This window comes from Schistocerca serialis, chromosome 4, assembly GCF_023864345.2.
Source record: "Schistocerca serialis cubense isolate TAMUIC-IGC-003099 chromosome 4, iqSchSeri2.2, whole genome shotgun sequence".
Classification (NCBI taxonomy): domain Eukaryota; kingdom Metazoa; phylum Arthropoda; class Insecta; order Orthoptera; family Acrididae; genus Schistocerca; species Schistocerca serialis.
Window position 1 is genome coordinate 568,545,748 of NC_064641.1, and position 16,344 is coordinate 568,562,091.

Genomic DNA, 16,344 nt, shown 5'->3' on the forward strand with positions numbered 1-16,344 from the left:
AGTGCACATATAGGACATCATCCGACGAAAGCTCCTTGTCATCCACAACCAGAATTAAGCGTCTCTGTATTGACTAACCACTGAATTGACTGGCATCTGGCGCCTGTACCTCACAATGCATGCATATTTGCATGCTTGACTTCAACATTCTGGCAGTTACGATGGTTGTTAATGTCCCAGCACTTTATATTTGCAATGGCTTGTCTTGCGCTTACATTACCCTGTGTTCATACAACATGAATCACTGAGAGTCCCGAAATTCGGTTACTGTACCTACATTATCTTTGTTGTTGCGACATTTTTCCGTCAGTGTAAATGATGAAACGAAATGGATAGTACAGTATGTGAAGTGAGACGAAAGTCTAATAGTAATGGTAACTGCATTATTGTAGTAGGATAAGGAAGTGATGAAAGTGTAAAGGAGATCGTGGCCTTAGTATTAGGAGTACAAGAGGAGAAAGACTATCTGAGTTTTACAATAAAATCTCACCTAGTGATAAGGAATCCAGTTTTCATGTATTATCGGAGGAAGCGGTACGTTTGGCAATGGCTAGGCTGCAGGGGTAGATTGCAACTGGATTAAATTATCGTGAGACAGAAAATCCGGTATCACATAGTAGATTGTAAGATCTACCCAGTAGAGTTAATGAGTAGACCCAAGTTTGAGAGAAGAATCCCAAGTAGCCAGCATGGAAAGAAGTGAAATTCTGTAGTATTGTGGGATGATGTGGTGCGTTTAGAGTTCGCTCTGGCTGTAAATATTGACATAATGAAAACCATAGACGCATCTTCAGTTCAAGAGGTAATGACATCTCAATGAAGGGCAGTCACACGAGTGACGGCGCAAAGAGGGTAATTGCGGTGAAACTTTCAGCAACAGAAGATATGCTCTAGTTGATCGAAGGAAAAATATTCAATGAAGAGCAGTAGAACGTTAATGTAAGTCTCTTAGGAATAATAGCCACAGAATGTGCAAGGAAGTCAGTGTGAAACGGCTGCAGCAAACGTGTGAAAAAATCCGGAAAAGAAATATTCATCGGAAGGATTGATTCAACATGTAGAGAAGTCAAAACTACATTCGGTGAAGTTCAAGCCAAAGGTGACAAAATTAAGACAGCAAATAGAACTGGCCGCACGGAGTAGCCGCGCGGTCTTGGTCGTCTTGCCTAGGCTTAGCGGGGCTTCCCTAGTTGGAGATTCAAGTAAGTTAGATTATGTAGTGTATAAGCCTAGGGACGGATGACCTCAACAGTTTGGTCCCAGAGGAACTCACCACGAAGGAGAATTCCCCTCTTCAGTGGAGAGATGTCATACAAGTGGAAACCATTTAGGGCCTGCAGGAGAAGGACGAACTGTCGAAGTGCGTGATTGAAGAAGAAATGGGAGTCGATGTGAAGGCTAGATGTTCTCCAGTATTAAAATGGTTTACCAGAGCTATGAAGATTTTAGATCAATGAAGGCCGAAGGCACAGCGAATATTTATTCGGAATTTCGTAAATCATTGGTACCTGTAGACGTTTCATCCGATCGACTATTGAACTCAAATTAGAGAATCTATACTGATGAGCCAAAACATTATGCCCACCTGCTAAATAACTTGATTATAAGTCTTTGAAAGAAAATATATCACTTATTCTGCATATCAGGGTTCCAACCGTTTTTTGGCAGGTCACGAAATTCTCTTAAATAATGGGCCGATGTCTTTCGTAAGCGGTGATGGCGCCGAATTGCAACTCAGATGGGTTAGATAGGATTTACGTTAGGCTAATCTGGCTGCTGAGACATCTACGTGAGTGCAGTGGAATGCTCCTCAAACCAATGTATCGCGGTTCTGGCTCCGAGACACGGACAATGTTACCACTGAACGCTGATATCGCCGTCGCGGGAAACATCAAGCGTGAAGAGATGCAGGTGGTTCGCAGTAGTGAGCGTGTCTTCGATTACTACCACAGGGCCCATGCAAGCGCAGTGGAATGTCTCCCATAGCATAATATTGCTCCCACAACCCTGTCTACGTGTCGCGCTGTAGGTTTCGGGCCAGCGTTTACCTCCTTGACGGCGTTTGTGAAGACGAATATAGACCTAGTGCAGCAAAAATGTGATTCACCATAAGAGCTGACGCATTTACATTGAATAACAGTCGAATTACGATAGTCCCGTACCCACTGCAGTCGTAATTGGTGACGTTGTTAGGTCAACGTGTGAACACATAAAGGTGGTATGCTGCGGAGCTCCATGTTCAATAATGTGCAATGAACGACCTGGTCCGAAACGTTTGTGATTGCACGTGTGTTGTGTAAAAAATATCGCACGGTAAGCTAAAAACATTCTAAAGCCAAGATCGTAAAAATATTTTTTTATTTATAAGAACCAGTTTTGGCAGACTTTGCCATTATTTTCATGTCTTAAAAATGTTTTTGTTCTTAAAGATGTTGATTATAAATTGTTTATATCGCCACGTTATTATGTGGATAAAAAGCAGCACATTATTAAATGTTTGCCATAACGTGCTCTTTCTTTTATATACTCGACAATTTGGTGTGTGATCAAACTTAAAATGAAAACGTATCATATAAAAAAATAAGGTTTCTAAGACCTGAATCTGATAGCAAAGTCTGTCGAAGAGTAGTTTTAAGTAAAGAAATATTAATGCTATCTTTGTTTTAAGAAATTTTTAGCAACTAAAAGAGGTCGCTCCGTCCTTCTTCTCAAAATGAGAAAATTCAATTTAACAGCGCAAAATTCCTGGTTCCTGAAGAAAATAATAGACAGCAGAATTGTACAGAGAATTGAGGATGTGTTAAATGAAGATCAGTTTGACTTTAGGAGAGGTAAATGTATCGGAGAGGAAGTTGTGACATTGCGCTTGATAGAAGAAGAAAGATTCATGAAAATCAAGGCATGTTCACAGGATTCATAAACCTATAAAATGTATTTGCGAAAGCAATTTGTTGCGAGTTGTACTAAATACTCAGGAAAATAGGTGTAAGTTATAAGGATTGTCGGGTAGTATAAGGTATACACAAAAACCAAGAGAGAACAGTAAGAACACAAAACCAAGAACGATGTACTCGGATCAAAAAACAGCAGAATGGCAGCTTGTCTTCGGACACTACTTTTCAGTCCACACATAGACGTAGCTATCACTGAAACAGAAGAATGTTCCAGGTGTGAGATGAAAGGTTATCAATGAAGAGATTCAATGAAGAGTAGCAGAAATGAAATTAACATTAAACTTAATATAAAAATTAGTTACCACGAAATATGTGAAATTAATGAATTCTGTTACCTTGGACCCAGAAAGATACGTTATGGGAGGATCTAAGTGTGTATGATGAGCAGATTACCATAGACATAGCAGGTAACCCTGGCCAAAAAAACTGAGAATGAAAGTATGGAAGTGTATCATGGGTTGGGAAAAAAACGGGAAAGAATGACAATCGATTTAGATAGCTTGCTATAAAATTATATTGAAAAGTAGGTAACTGATCAGGTAATAGATGAAGTTCTCCGCAGCATTGGCGAAGGAAGAATTATGTGGCAACCCCCAACAAGGAAAGGGGAGGATGATAGGTCATGTATGAAGGTATCAGGGAATAACTGCGAAGGTACTGTATGGAGCTGTAGAGAATAAAACCAAGAAGAGGAAGATTACATCCAACGAATAACTGATAACGCTGACTTAAAGTGCTACTACGAGATGAGACTGACACAGTAGTAGTGGGCTGCATTAAACCAGTCAGAACATCCGTGATCCAAGAAAAGCGAAATGAGGTAATAGTATTCTAGTAACAACTTCGTAGATCTGGTCTAAAAGAAACTTAAAGATACGTGGGATTTAATAGGAACACCTAGAAGCAAGCTACAAGCCCGTGGTCTAGGGGCATCGTCTGTGATTAGTATGTAAAACATCACAGGTCCCAGGTTCGAAATCCGCCACCCCCTGTCAGATGTCTGCCAAGGAGAAGGTGACCACGAGAAAAAGGCTGAATAAGGATAATGTTCTAAGAGTCGGGGCGTGATATGTCAGAAGCTTCAACAGGTTCTGAAGCTAGTAAATCTGAAAAGAAAAACGCATAGGCTCAATATACGTATAGTAGGACTCAGAGATGTGAAATGGGAACATCATGAGAATTTCTACTCAAATGAGTATAGGGTAATATCAACAGTAGCAGAAAACGCGGTAAGTGGAATGTGATTCGTTATGAATAGGATGGTAGGGGAAAGAGCGTGATACTATGAACAGTACAGTGATAGTATAGTTGTTATCAGAATCGACAGCAATCAACACCGATAACTATAGTTCAGGTATACATGCCGACGTCGCAAGCTGAACATCCAGAGATAGATAAAGTATATGAGGTTATTCATAGGTTAATACAGTACGTAAACGAAGATGAAACTCTAATAGTCACTGAGGACTGGAATGCAATTGTAGGGGAAGGAATAGAAGATTGGACAAAGAATGAGAGAAAAGAAAGACTAATGGAGTTCTGTGATAAATTTAAGATAGTAATAGTGAATGCTCTGTTCAAGAATCACAAGAAGAGAATGTATTCTTGGATCAGGCCGGAGATATTGTAAGATTCCAAATTACGTCATGATCAGACAGAAATTCCTAAATCAGATTTGGGATTGTAAGGCGTTCCCAGGAGCTGAGATAGATTCTGATCATAATGTAGTAGTGATGAAGGGTAGGCTGAAGTTGGAGACATTAGTCAGGAAGAATCAATACGCGAAGAAGTAGGATACGGAAGTACTAGGGAATGACGAGATACGCATGAAGTTCTGTAAGGCTATAGATACAGCAACAAGAAGTAACTCAGTAGGCAGTACAGTTGAACAGGAATTGACAGCTCTAAAAAGGGCCATCACAGAAGCTGGAAACAAAAACATAGGTACAAAGAAGGTAAGTAGAAACATGCGTAACGGAAGAAATACTTCAGCTGATCGATGAAAGGAGGAAGTACAAAAATGTTCCGGGAAACTTGTGATTCTGTATTCCTAAGTCGCTGAGGGATGAAATAAATAGGAGGAGCAGGGAACTTAAGATGAAATGGCTGCATGAAAAATGTGAAGCAATCGAAAAATAAATGATTGTAGCAAGGACAGACTCAACATTTAAGAAAGTCAAAAGAACTTTCCGTGAAATAAAAGCAATAGTGGTAACACTAAGAACGTAAGGAATCCCAGTGCTAAGTGCAGAGAAGAGAGCGGATAGATGGAAAGAGGCCTCTATCAGGGTTGAAGATATGTCTGGTGTGACATAAGAATGAACAGGTGTCGATTTAGAAGAGACAAGAGATGCAGTATTAGAATCAGAATTTAAAACAGCTTCGGAGAACTTAAGATCTAATAAGGAAGAAGTGACATAACATTCCATCAGAAAATCTTTGGGGAAGTTCCAACGAAAGGACTATTCACGTTGGGGTGTAGAATGTATGAGTACCATCTAACGTCCGGAGAAATATCATGCACATTGTTCCGAAGACTGTAAGAGCTGACAAGTGCGAGAATTAGCGTACAATCAGCTTAACAGTTCATGCATCCAAGATGTTGACAAGAATAATATACGGAAGAATGCAGAAGAAAATTGAGGAATTGTTAGATGACGATCAATTTGGATTTAGGAAAGGCAAAGGTACCAGAGAGGCAATTCTGACGTTGCGGTTGACAATAGAAGCATGACTAATCATAAATTAAGACACTTTCATAGGATTTGTCGACCTGAAAAAGCGTTTGACACAGTAAAATTGTGAAGTGGTTCGAAATTCTGAGAAAAGTAGGGTAAGCTACAGAGGAGGATATTATACAATATGCACAAGAGCCAATAGGGAATAGTAAGAGTAGACGACCAACAAGGAAGTGGTCGGATTAAAAATGTTGTAAGACCATCTGTACGTAGAAGAAGCAATCATGGAAATGAAAGAAAGGTTCAGAAGCGGAATTAAAATTCAAGGCGAAAGGATATCAGTGATACGAGTCGCTGGTAACATTGCTACCTGAGTGAAAGTGAAGGAGAATTACATGAAATGCTGAAGAAAATGGACAGTTTAATGAGCACAAAATATGAATTGAGAGTAAACTGAATGTACGTTTAGAGTATAGCATTGTATGGAAATGAAATATGAGCTGTGGGAAAACTGGAACAGAACAGAAGCATTTGAGATGTGGTGGTACAGACTAATGTTGAAAATTAGGTGGACCGATAAGGTAAGATATAAGGAAGTTCTGCGCAGAATCGGAGAGGAATCGAAAATGAGAAAAATACTGACAAGGAGAAGGGGCAGGGTGATAGAACATCTGTTAAGACATCGGGGACCTCCACGGTACTAGAAAGAGCTGTAGACGGCAAGACAGAGATTGGAATGCGTCCAGCGGGTAACTGAGGACGTAGGTTGCAAGTGCTACTCTGAGATGAACATTGTTGGCACAGGAGAGGAATTCGTGGCGGGCTGCATCAAACCAGTCAGAAGACAAAAAGGAATGCAATGAAAAGGCAACAAATTATGAGTCACAGGTAGCAATGACGTTTAATAATTATTCTTGAAACAGATTAGAAAATATAGAGACAGACAGTACAAGAGGGAAATCACAGCAGTATATTGCAATAGCAATTGATATAAAATTCGATCATACGAATGTATGACAACCTTTTCCTTCAGTAAATTATATATTATCTCGAAAACAAGAAACTCATCTGGATTTGATGGTGTTTCTAACAGAGCACGAAATATTTGCTCCCGTGTAATAGCGCCTGTCTTATCCGAAATATGTAATGCGCCACTAACTCAACGCCATTTTCAGAGTGACTGAAGTATATCATTCTGTAATCCCTCCGTAAGAAAATTAATATGAGAGATTTCGATAGTCCGCAGCTCGTGGTCGTGCGGTAGCGTTCTCGCTTCACACGCCCGGGTTCCCGGGTTCGATTCCCGGCGGGGTCAGGGATTTTCTCTGCCTCGTGATGACTGGGTGTTGTGTGCTGCCCTTAGGTTAGTTAGGTTTAAGTAGTTCTAAGTTCTAGGGGACTGATGACCATAGATGTTAAGTCCCATAGTGCTCAGAGTCATTTTTTGAAGATTTCGATAACTACAGACCTGTTTCACTAGTGAGATTATCCAGATTCAAGAGCAGTATCCTACCTGAGCAGCAACAATATTCTGAGTAAATCCTGATATGGATGTCAGTTTAAGATCAGCCACTAAATTTTATATGAATTAAATAAGAAAATAGCACCGGTTGCTGTTTCCTACTCCCTCTCTATGGCATATCGCTCTGCGAATCGCAACTAGTTCGTTTTCCTGCTGACACTTGAATGTAAACAATTTTCTGTAAAGTGATATTGACTGGTTTTCTGTGAATGCTCATTTTTGAGACCACACAACATAAGCATTTCTGTACGTTGAGAGATACTATGGCAATGGTAAATTTAAGACATGGTGAACACTCAAAAAATTTTAGGTTTCTGTGTTTATGACAATTTGAAGTGGAAGAAAACCTATTCGGAAACTCCTGAAGCAATTTAGTTCAGCAACGTTTGCACTGAGAATCTTACAATAAACTGGGGTAGAGAAATCATTAAGTTGACATGTTTTGCATATTTCCATTTAAAAGCGACATATAAAGTTGTAGTCTGGGATAACTGAACTTTAAGAAAGGGAGTCCTCACTTCTGAAAAACGTGATTTGATAATAATATAAGGTGCTGAACAATGATCATCTTGTAGATGCCTGACTAAGGAAGTAAGCTTTTAGACTACTACTTCACAGTATATTTATTCCCATATGAAGTTTATTGTAAATAGTTCTGTGCAGTTCTAAAGGAAAACGATGTGCATAATTACAACACTTGAAATACGAATGAAAGTCATTACAGAAAATTAAGGTTGTCTTTGATACAAAAAGGGGCTAAAGATTTCTTATGACCTTACTATGATACAGCAAAAGAAAATTTCAAAACAAACTGAATAATTTTATCCTTGACAACTCCTTGTATTCCATAAAAGAATTAGTGTTATTGTAATATGTGAACGATGGTAGGTGAAAATGACTAACACGATTCTGTACGTATGAAGAATCTCTTAAATGGTCAGCGTATATCCATATTTACAAATTAATTTGTGATGTGAATATACAATGAGTTGTCATTAAGATTTATCTTGAAAATGGCCCATGGGACATGAAAATAAGTAGCTCATGAAGGACTAGGTAGAGCGTCAATGAAATTTTATAGTTGACAAGTAAGTAAGAGAAATATTTTTTCTTATACACCAGCTAAAAGAGAGAGAGAGAGAGAGAGAGAGAGAGAGAGAGAGAGAGAGAGAAGCTGCTCACCATCGCGTAGTGTACCCTCAGCTTTTAATGGAAGAACATACCAAAACGCAAAACGCCCACTGCCACCCGGTCCAAAGTGTTATACAGAAATTAGTTTCGAATTGCCTATAGAAACTCGAATTAATGGACATGCTTGATACGATTCTATTTTGCATTAGCTACTTGTGATGCATCCTCCCTCCTTCCTGGACAGTGGAGGATGTATATAGTTAATATCCTGTCAAACCATAAAAATTTTTCTTTCACCCTTATTTTCTTTCGCCCGTATTTATGCTATGGGTTTGAAAGTAATACGATTCTCCAGCAGACATCTTTGCTTAAATCGGGAGTCGCACACTACAATTTAAATGCACTTGCCTGAGCAGTTAAGACTGTTTGGGTCGTCAGATAAATACGAACACCGATGTGCATCCCTCAGAATTTTGTTGCACCTGTATTATGGGCTTCGTATACGTGCACGTGTGGACGAGGGTGCTTAGGCAGAATGCCAAAGAAGGTACGTGGTCAGAACGGCTGGCGGATGTATGGCGCTGACGCGACGCTGTTTCTAGTCACCCCCATGTTTACAAATGAAGCAGTGAACTGGCAAGTGAAGTACATCTCTTTGACGTCCCGTTGCGTCCGTCTGAAGACACGAGTTGCCCTCAGAAATGACGTGGCTGAGACATCTAAGTTACATGCTGCTTTTCTTATAAACAAGTCAAATGCAGCGTCATAGTATTTTATCGATAATGAACAGAATGTAATACATACATCAAAAAAAGTTTTCTATCGCTCCGGTTCCCAGAAGTCCTAAGGATAGACGTTGACTGTGGATACCGTCTCACAGACATAGTCCCTTTGCTTTTCAGTGATGTCACTAAACCCGCCCAAAGATCTAAGCAACTACGTATGAGCAGCGCCTATTACACTGAAGGGGTCCGACAGCCGATCAGTTCCAGTCATTCCATCAGGAAGGCTCGTGTTGTCTGTAGTTCACCCATCCTAGACGGTCAATACCGCATTGTTACTTTATGGCAGGAAGGGCTCTCAACAAGGGAAGTGTTCCAGTCGTCCCAGAGTGAGCCAGAGCGATATTGTTGACGTGCAGGAGTTACAGAGACACAGGAACTGTCTATGACATGCCCCGCTCAGGCCGCCCAAGGGCTACAACTGCGGTGGATGACCGCTAACTACGGATTATGGCTCGAAGGAACCCTGACAGCAACGCTACCATGTTCAATAATGTTGTCCGTGCAGCTAACGGACGTGTTACGACTCAAACAGTGCGGAATAGCCTGCGTGATGCGCAACTTCACTCCCGACGTCCATGGCAAGGTCCATCTTTGCAAGCACGACACCATGCAGCGCCGTACAGGTGGGCCCAACAACATGCCGAATGGAATGCTCACAGGATTGGCACCATGTTTTCTCCACTGGTGAGTGTCACATATGCCTTCAACCAGACAACAATGGGAGACGTGTTTGGAGGCAACCCGCTAAGGCTGAACGCCTTAGACAAACTGTACAGCGAGTGCATCAAGGTGGAGTCCCTGCTGTTTTGAGTTGGTATTATGTGGGACGAGGAATGAAAGAGGAGAAAGACTAATTGAGTTCTGTAACAAGTTTCAGCTAGTAATAGCGAATACCCTGTTCAAGAATCACAAGAGGAGGAGGTATACTTGGAAAAGGCCGGGAGATACGGGAAGATTTCAATTAGATTACATCATGGTAAGACAGAGATTCCAAAATCAGATACAGGATCGTAAGGCGTACCCATGAGCACATATAGACTCAGATCACAATATGGTAGTGATGAAGAGTAGGCTGAAGTTCAAGACATTAGTCAGGAAGAAGCAATACGCAAAGAAGTGGGATACGGAAGTACTAAGGGATGACGAGATACGTTTGAAGTTCTCTAGCGCTGTAGATACAGCAATAAGGAATAGCGCAGTAGGCAGTACAGTTGAAGCGGAATGGACATCTCTAAAAAGGGCCATCACAGAACTTGGGAAAGAAAATATAGGTACAAAGAAGATAGCTGCGAAGAAACCATGGGTAACAGAAGAAATACTTCAGTTGATTGATGAAAGGAGAAAGTACAAACATGTTACGGGAAAGTCAGGAATACAGAAATACAAGTGGCTGAGGAATGAAATAAATAGGAAGTGCAGGGAAGCTAAGACGAAATAGCTGCTGGAAAAATGTGAAGACATCGAAAAAGATATGATTTTCGGAAGGACAGACTCAGCATACAGGAAAGTCAAAACAACCTTTGGTGACATTAAAAGCAACGGTGGTAACATTAAGAGTGCAATGGGAATTCCACTGTTAAATGCAGAGGACTGAGCAGATAGGTGGAAAGAATACATTGAAAGCCTCTATGAGGGGGAAGATTTGTCTGCTGTGATAGAAGAAGAAACAGGAGTCGATTTAGAAAGATAGGGGATCCAGTATTAGAATCGGAATTTAAAAGAGCTTTGGAGGACTTACGGTCAAATAAGGCAGAGGGGATAGATAACATTCCTTCAGAATTTCTAAAATCATTGGGGGAAGTGGCAACAAAACGACTATTCACGTTGGCGACATACCATCTGACTTTCGGAAAAGCATCATCCACACAATTCCGAAGACGAAACGAGCTGGCAAGTTCGAGAATTATCGCACAATCAGCTTAACAGCTCATGCATCGAAGCTGCTTACAAGAATAATATACAGAAGAATGGGAAAGAAAATTGAGAATGCGCTAGGTGACGATCAGTTTGGCTTTAGGGAAAGTAAAGGGACGAGAGAAGCAATTCTGACGTTACGGCTGGTAATGGAAGCAAGGCTAAAGAAAAATCAAGACACGTTCATAGGATTTGTCGACCTGGAAAAAACGTTCGACAATATAAAATGGTTCAAGCTGTTCGAGATTCTGAAGAAAGTAGGGGTAAGCTATCGGGAGAGACGGGTCATATACACTATGTACAACAACCAAGAGGGAATAATAAGAGTGGACGATCAAGAACGAAGTGCTCGTATTAGGAAGGGTGTAAGACAAGGCTGTAGCCTTTCGCCCCTACTCTTCAATCTGTACATCGAGGAAGCAAAGATGGAAATAAAAGAAAGGTTCAGGGGTGCCATTAAAACACAAGGTGAAAGTATATCAATGATACGATTCGCTGATGACATTGCTATCCTGAGTGAAAGTGAAGAAAAGTTAAATGATCTGCTGAATGGAATGAACAGTCTAATGAGTACACAGTATGGTTTGAGAGTAAATCGGAGAAAGACGATGGTAATGAGAAGTAGTAGAAATGAGAACAGCGAGAAACTTAACATCAGGATTGATGGTCACGAAGTCAATGAAGTTAAGGAATTCTGCTACCTTGGCAGTAAAATAACCGATGACGGACGGAGCAAGGACGACTTCAAAAGCAGACTCGCTATGGCAAAAAAGGCATTTCTGGCCAAGAGAATCTACTAATATCAAATACCGGCCTTAATTTGTGGAAGAAATTTCTGAGGATGTACGTCTGGAGTACAGCATTGTATGGTAGTGAAACATGGACTGTGGGAAAACCGGAACAGAAGAGAATCGAAGCATTTGAGATGTGGTGCTATAGACGAATGTTGAAAATTAGGTGGACTGATAAGGTAAGGAATAAGGAGGTTCTACGCAGAATCGGAGATGAAAGGAATATGTGGAAAACACTGATAAGGAGAAAGGACAGGTTGATAGGACATCTGCTAAGACATGAGGGATTGACTTCCATGGCACTAGAGGGAGCTGTAGAGGGCAAAAACTGTAGAGGAAGACAGAGATTGGAATACGTCAAGCAAATAATTGAGGACGTAGGTTGCAAGTGCTACTCTGAGATGAAGAGGTTAGCACAGGAAAGGAATTCGTGGCGGGCCGCATCAAACCAGTCAGTAGACTGATGACAAAAAAAAAAGTCAACTCTCGAGCCGTATCGGCAACATTTTTCTTCTATTACGAGGTTGTAAAAATTAGGAGCCACCCTTCTTAGAACCCCTTCGACTTTCTGTCTTGGTCTGACGAAGATTACGTATCGGATTCCCCTGGTAGCACAATACTTTCCCGTCGTATTGCTGTAACACAGTTTTCGCACGACCTATCAGCGCCACGTCCTCATCTCGTTGATGCAGGACGTCCACGTCCCGCAATATCTGTTCGGGGCCTGCGAGACACATGGGCCCTGCAACGAATTTGTGACGTCATACTACTCGGCTTGTTTTCCACACTTCGCGACTGCTCGGCTCCTTGCAGGGACCATCAGAAAGCAATATTTAATGGGAAAGGGACCCTCTAAATGTTTTAATTTTGTCGTGTGTTATCGACAAATTGCATCTATTTAAACACGTAGTCAAGAACTGTTAAACTTGTCTAATACAGGTACCCGCTCTCCGCCGGAGACGGCTGCTGGCACTTGTAAGACCGGTAGCATTAAGTGCTGTGACCTAAGCGCCACGACCTGTCTTTGTCGTGGGCGTTAATTTCTGCTTACACTTCGCCTTAGGCTGCAGTGACCTTGGAGTGGCGCGTCACAGACGAGAACACCGTGGCACGAGAATCAGAGCAGCGGTGGGGAAACAAACCAGGGCTGCCCAGTGCGCGTGATCACACAGGCGCTGCAAGCTGTGCGGCGCGGAGGAAAGCGGCACAGGGCGGCGCTGACCAAATCAAACGTGTTTGTTTCCGAGGGTGGGGACCAGAGCGCTGAAGTCACTCTGGCTGCATTCTGCCAACGCTGGCAGAATTCGTGTGTTGCTGCGGGTAGCAGGATCACCACTGTTCATCGTGTTTTCGTTTCTTTTGTTCTAATGTCAAGAAAACTGCAGCCAGCGGAAGCCTTGACAGCAGGTGTTTTTCTCGGAGTCCTTCATTTTGAACCAGTTATCCAATGAAGTGTCAACAGAATTACTAATTACAAATACAGAATACATTTCGTTAGATTCTTATTCCTTTCATTGTGTTAAAGAAAGAAGCGGTAACAAAGGTGAAGCAGCACAGCCGACAAATATATGAGAATAACGTTTTCATGCGTGAGAAAAAGTTTTCAAAACCGTCTCATCTGCACTGCTTCATTTGAAAATCTGTTAAAGTTTCATCGTGTCCGGTAACTGACTAGTAGAGAATGCTCGATTTCTGATGTATGTTGCTCATCTACACTCTGATCTTTCTAGGCCAATGACAGTGTTGCAAAGAATATGAAAATTTTACAATTTCGTCAAACAATTCTGGGCGAGTTTCTTATCGCTTCCAAAAATGTGCTCCTCTTAGCGCTCGTTATGCCAAAAGCGCATTCAGTTAATTGTTGTGTTCGGAAATATTCTTCCCCTGGATCTAATATCGATCGACTATAGGATTTTCTAAGATCCATCAAAAACGGCTATGAATCATCTCCCATGAATACAGGAGGGAACGCAACTGATGGCTTTGGCAGTCGAGAAGCTTGCACTATGTTAAGCTACCCTTACTCTACGAAACGAAATATACGAATGTGGATACTACTATCTTCGTTTTCGTTCCAGTATAAGCAAACATCGATCGTAATTAACCTCCGCGAGGGTCTGTACATTTAGTAGTACGAATGAATGAAAATGTTTACGCGCCTAAAACGTTTTACCAATATTTACTGGGCACTTTATAGGAATATGTTTTCTGCCAACATCACCGACTGTATTTAGAACCTTCTGTACGTTATAAAAACCGTTTACAATATTCAGGAAATCATCTTCGGAAGGCAGTTTCGTGTGGAGGGGCTGGAGGCATTGGTAGCTGACTCCACTAGTTCTTACAATTTTTTTGAGTCCAGTAGAAAATATCAGAGCCGCATTACTTCTGCATTCTATGAACCTGTAACAATTCCTGTTACACCAGCTGCCGATGACCATTTAGAAACTACATTATTCCATTGACAAAAGTCTCTAGTGTGTCAGACTACATGAGGAATTTATGCACAGTAACCACATGGCAACATACTCCTCCATTTGGGTGATATTATTTGTCCTTGTTTCGATAGCTGAAATCATTTATGAGATATAAGGGGGTTATGAATTTTTAATTGCGGCTGTATCATCTGGGCAAGCGAGCAAACAGAGACTTTGAGATTTAGACTCCCCTGTATTCCTGCTTAAAAAAGATGCAATAGTAATTCATAACAAAATATTAATAACTTTCTACTAAGAGCTCTAAATGTGCGAAGACATCAGTTTTGCAGCCCGCGCCGCACCCTGAGTATTTGTGTATTTGCCTGCTTGAGACTCGACTGCTCCCAGTCTCTGCCTCCCTTGCCTTCCCTGGCTGTGTTCACCTGTGCGCTTTAGTGGCTTTCTCGGCTCCCACCACTTTCCCTCTTCCACGAAGGCCGGTACGCTGTACTTGCTAGCAGATATCGAGACTAGTCTCTGCCGCTTCTATGCTGGCTTTTAACACGGAAGTGAACAGTCGCGCGGTTTATGTTCATAGTCAAGATTTTAGCGCATATTTTCGTTACGTCGCCAAAATGAGTGAGCCAGCAACTGAAATCCTTATAGAATGTTTATTAAAAACGCCTTTTTCTACGTTAACGAACGAAGAAAGTGCGAATTGAAGGACAAACGACCTATTCCTGTACTCAGTGTAGTTTTAAGTGAAACCAAACAAAAACGCACTTTCAGACAGCCTGGTGCGAATGCAGTTAATAACAGATTATATTGTTATATATGTCTTCTGTCCGGTAGTGAAAAGGAATGGTGTAGTGAGGGCATTTGTACAATAAAGAACTTTGACAGGAAAGCACAAAAGCATCAGATATCAAAACGTCACGTGCAGAACAAATAATCATTTCAGTTATTGGGCAAAAGTAGAATTGAGCACGCCCTTTCTGAAGCCGCTCGTGTGACGGCAACAAAATAAAATGATCAAGTTGCATCCAACAGGAGAGTATTGGCTCGTCTTATTCAGGCAGTTGTATTTATTTGTAAACAAGAACTAGCCTTTTGCGGCCATCGAGAAGACGAATCATCTAGCAACTACGGTAAGTACCTGAAATTGTTGGATTTACTATCTCAAGGAGAGCAGTTAATCCGAGACCATCTGTATCATCTTCAACCTTTAAAGGAACTTCTCCAGATGTACAGAATGATGTAATAGAAATGATAACTTTGGCAGTTAATGAGAAAATAAAATCTGAAATTCAGAACTGCAATTTCATTTCGATTCAGGCTGATGAAACATTAGACGTGTCATGCAAGAGTCAAATGAGTATAATATTCAGGTACTGTATTGCAGAAAAAATTGAGGAAAGATTTGTTGCGTTTTACGATGTTTCTGGAGGTAAAACTGCTGTAGGTTTGTCATACATTATTCATGTAGTATTGAAAGAATGGAATGTGGAAGGAAAAGTGGTTGGTCAAACAGATGGTGGCGCTTCAGTAATGGAGGGCAGAGAAAAAGGACTACAACATTTGGTGAAGCAGTTCTGTCTCCATGCGCTGTTTATTCATCGTTACGCACACCACCTGAATTTGGTACTGTTACATGCCTCCAAAATCATGTGACAAGTACGCATGTTTGTAAGTGATAGTACTACATTCCATTCGTTTTACAGCAAATCATCAAAACGAACTGTAATGCTAACTGAGAAAGGATTTAAACTGCTATACGCGAGCAACATTCGTAGAAACTTTCGTTCCAGGGCAGTTTCAACAATATCTATTCATTTCTCAGAGTTATATGGTGCTTTTAATTATATAATTGATGATACAGACTCTCAATGGGAACCAGAATCTTTGAGCTGTGCTGCGGGAATGAAACGACGAGTTGATGATCGTACGTTTGTCTACTTGCTTTGGATCTACCGAGGATGCTTTGTTTATGTCTATCATCTCTTTAATGTTCTTCAGTCAAAATGTGTCAGTATACTTGCTTGCCACGACGAAATAAGAACTGTTGTGAGACACTTATGACAATTAAGAACGGAAACATTCGTTGATGAAAGCATTAAATGCAGCTTGTGTTTGAATGACAACTCATCCTGTG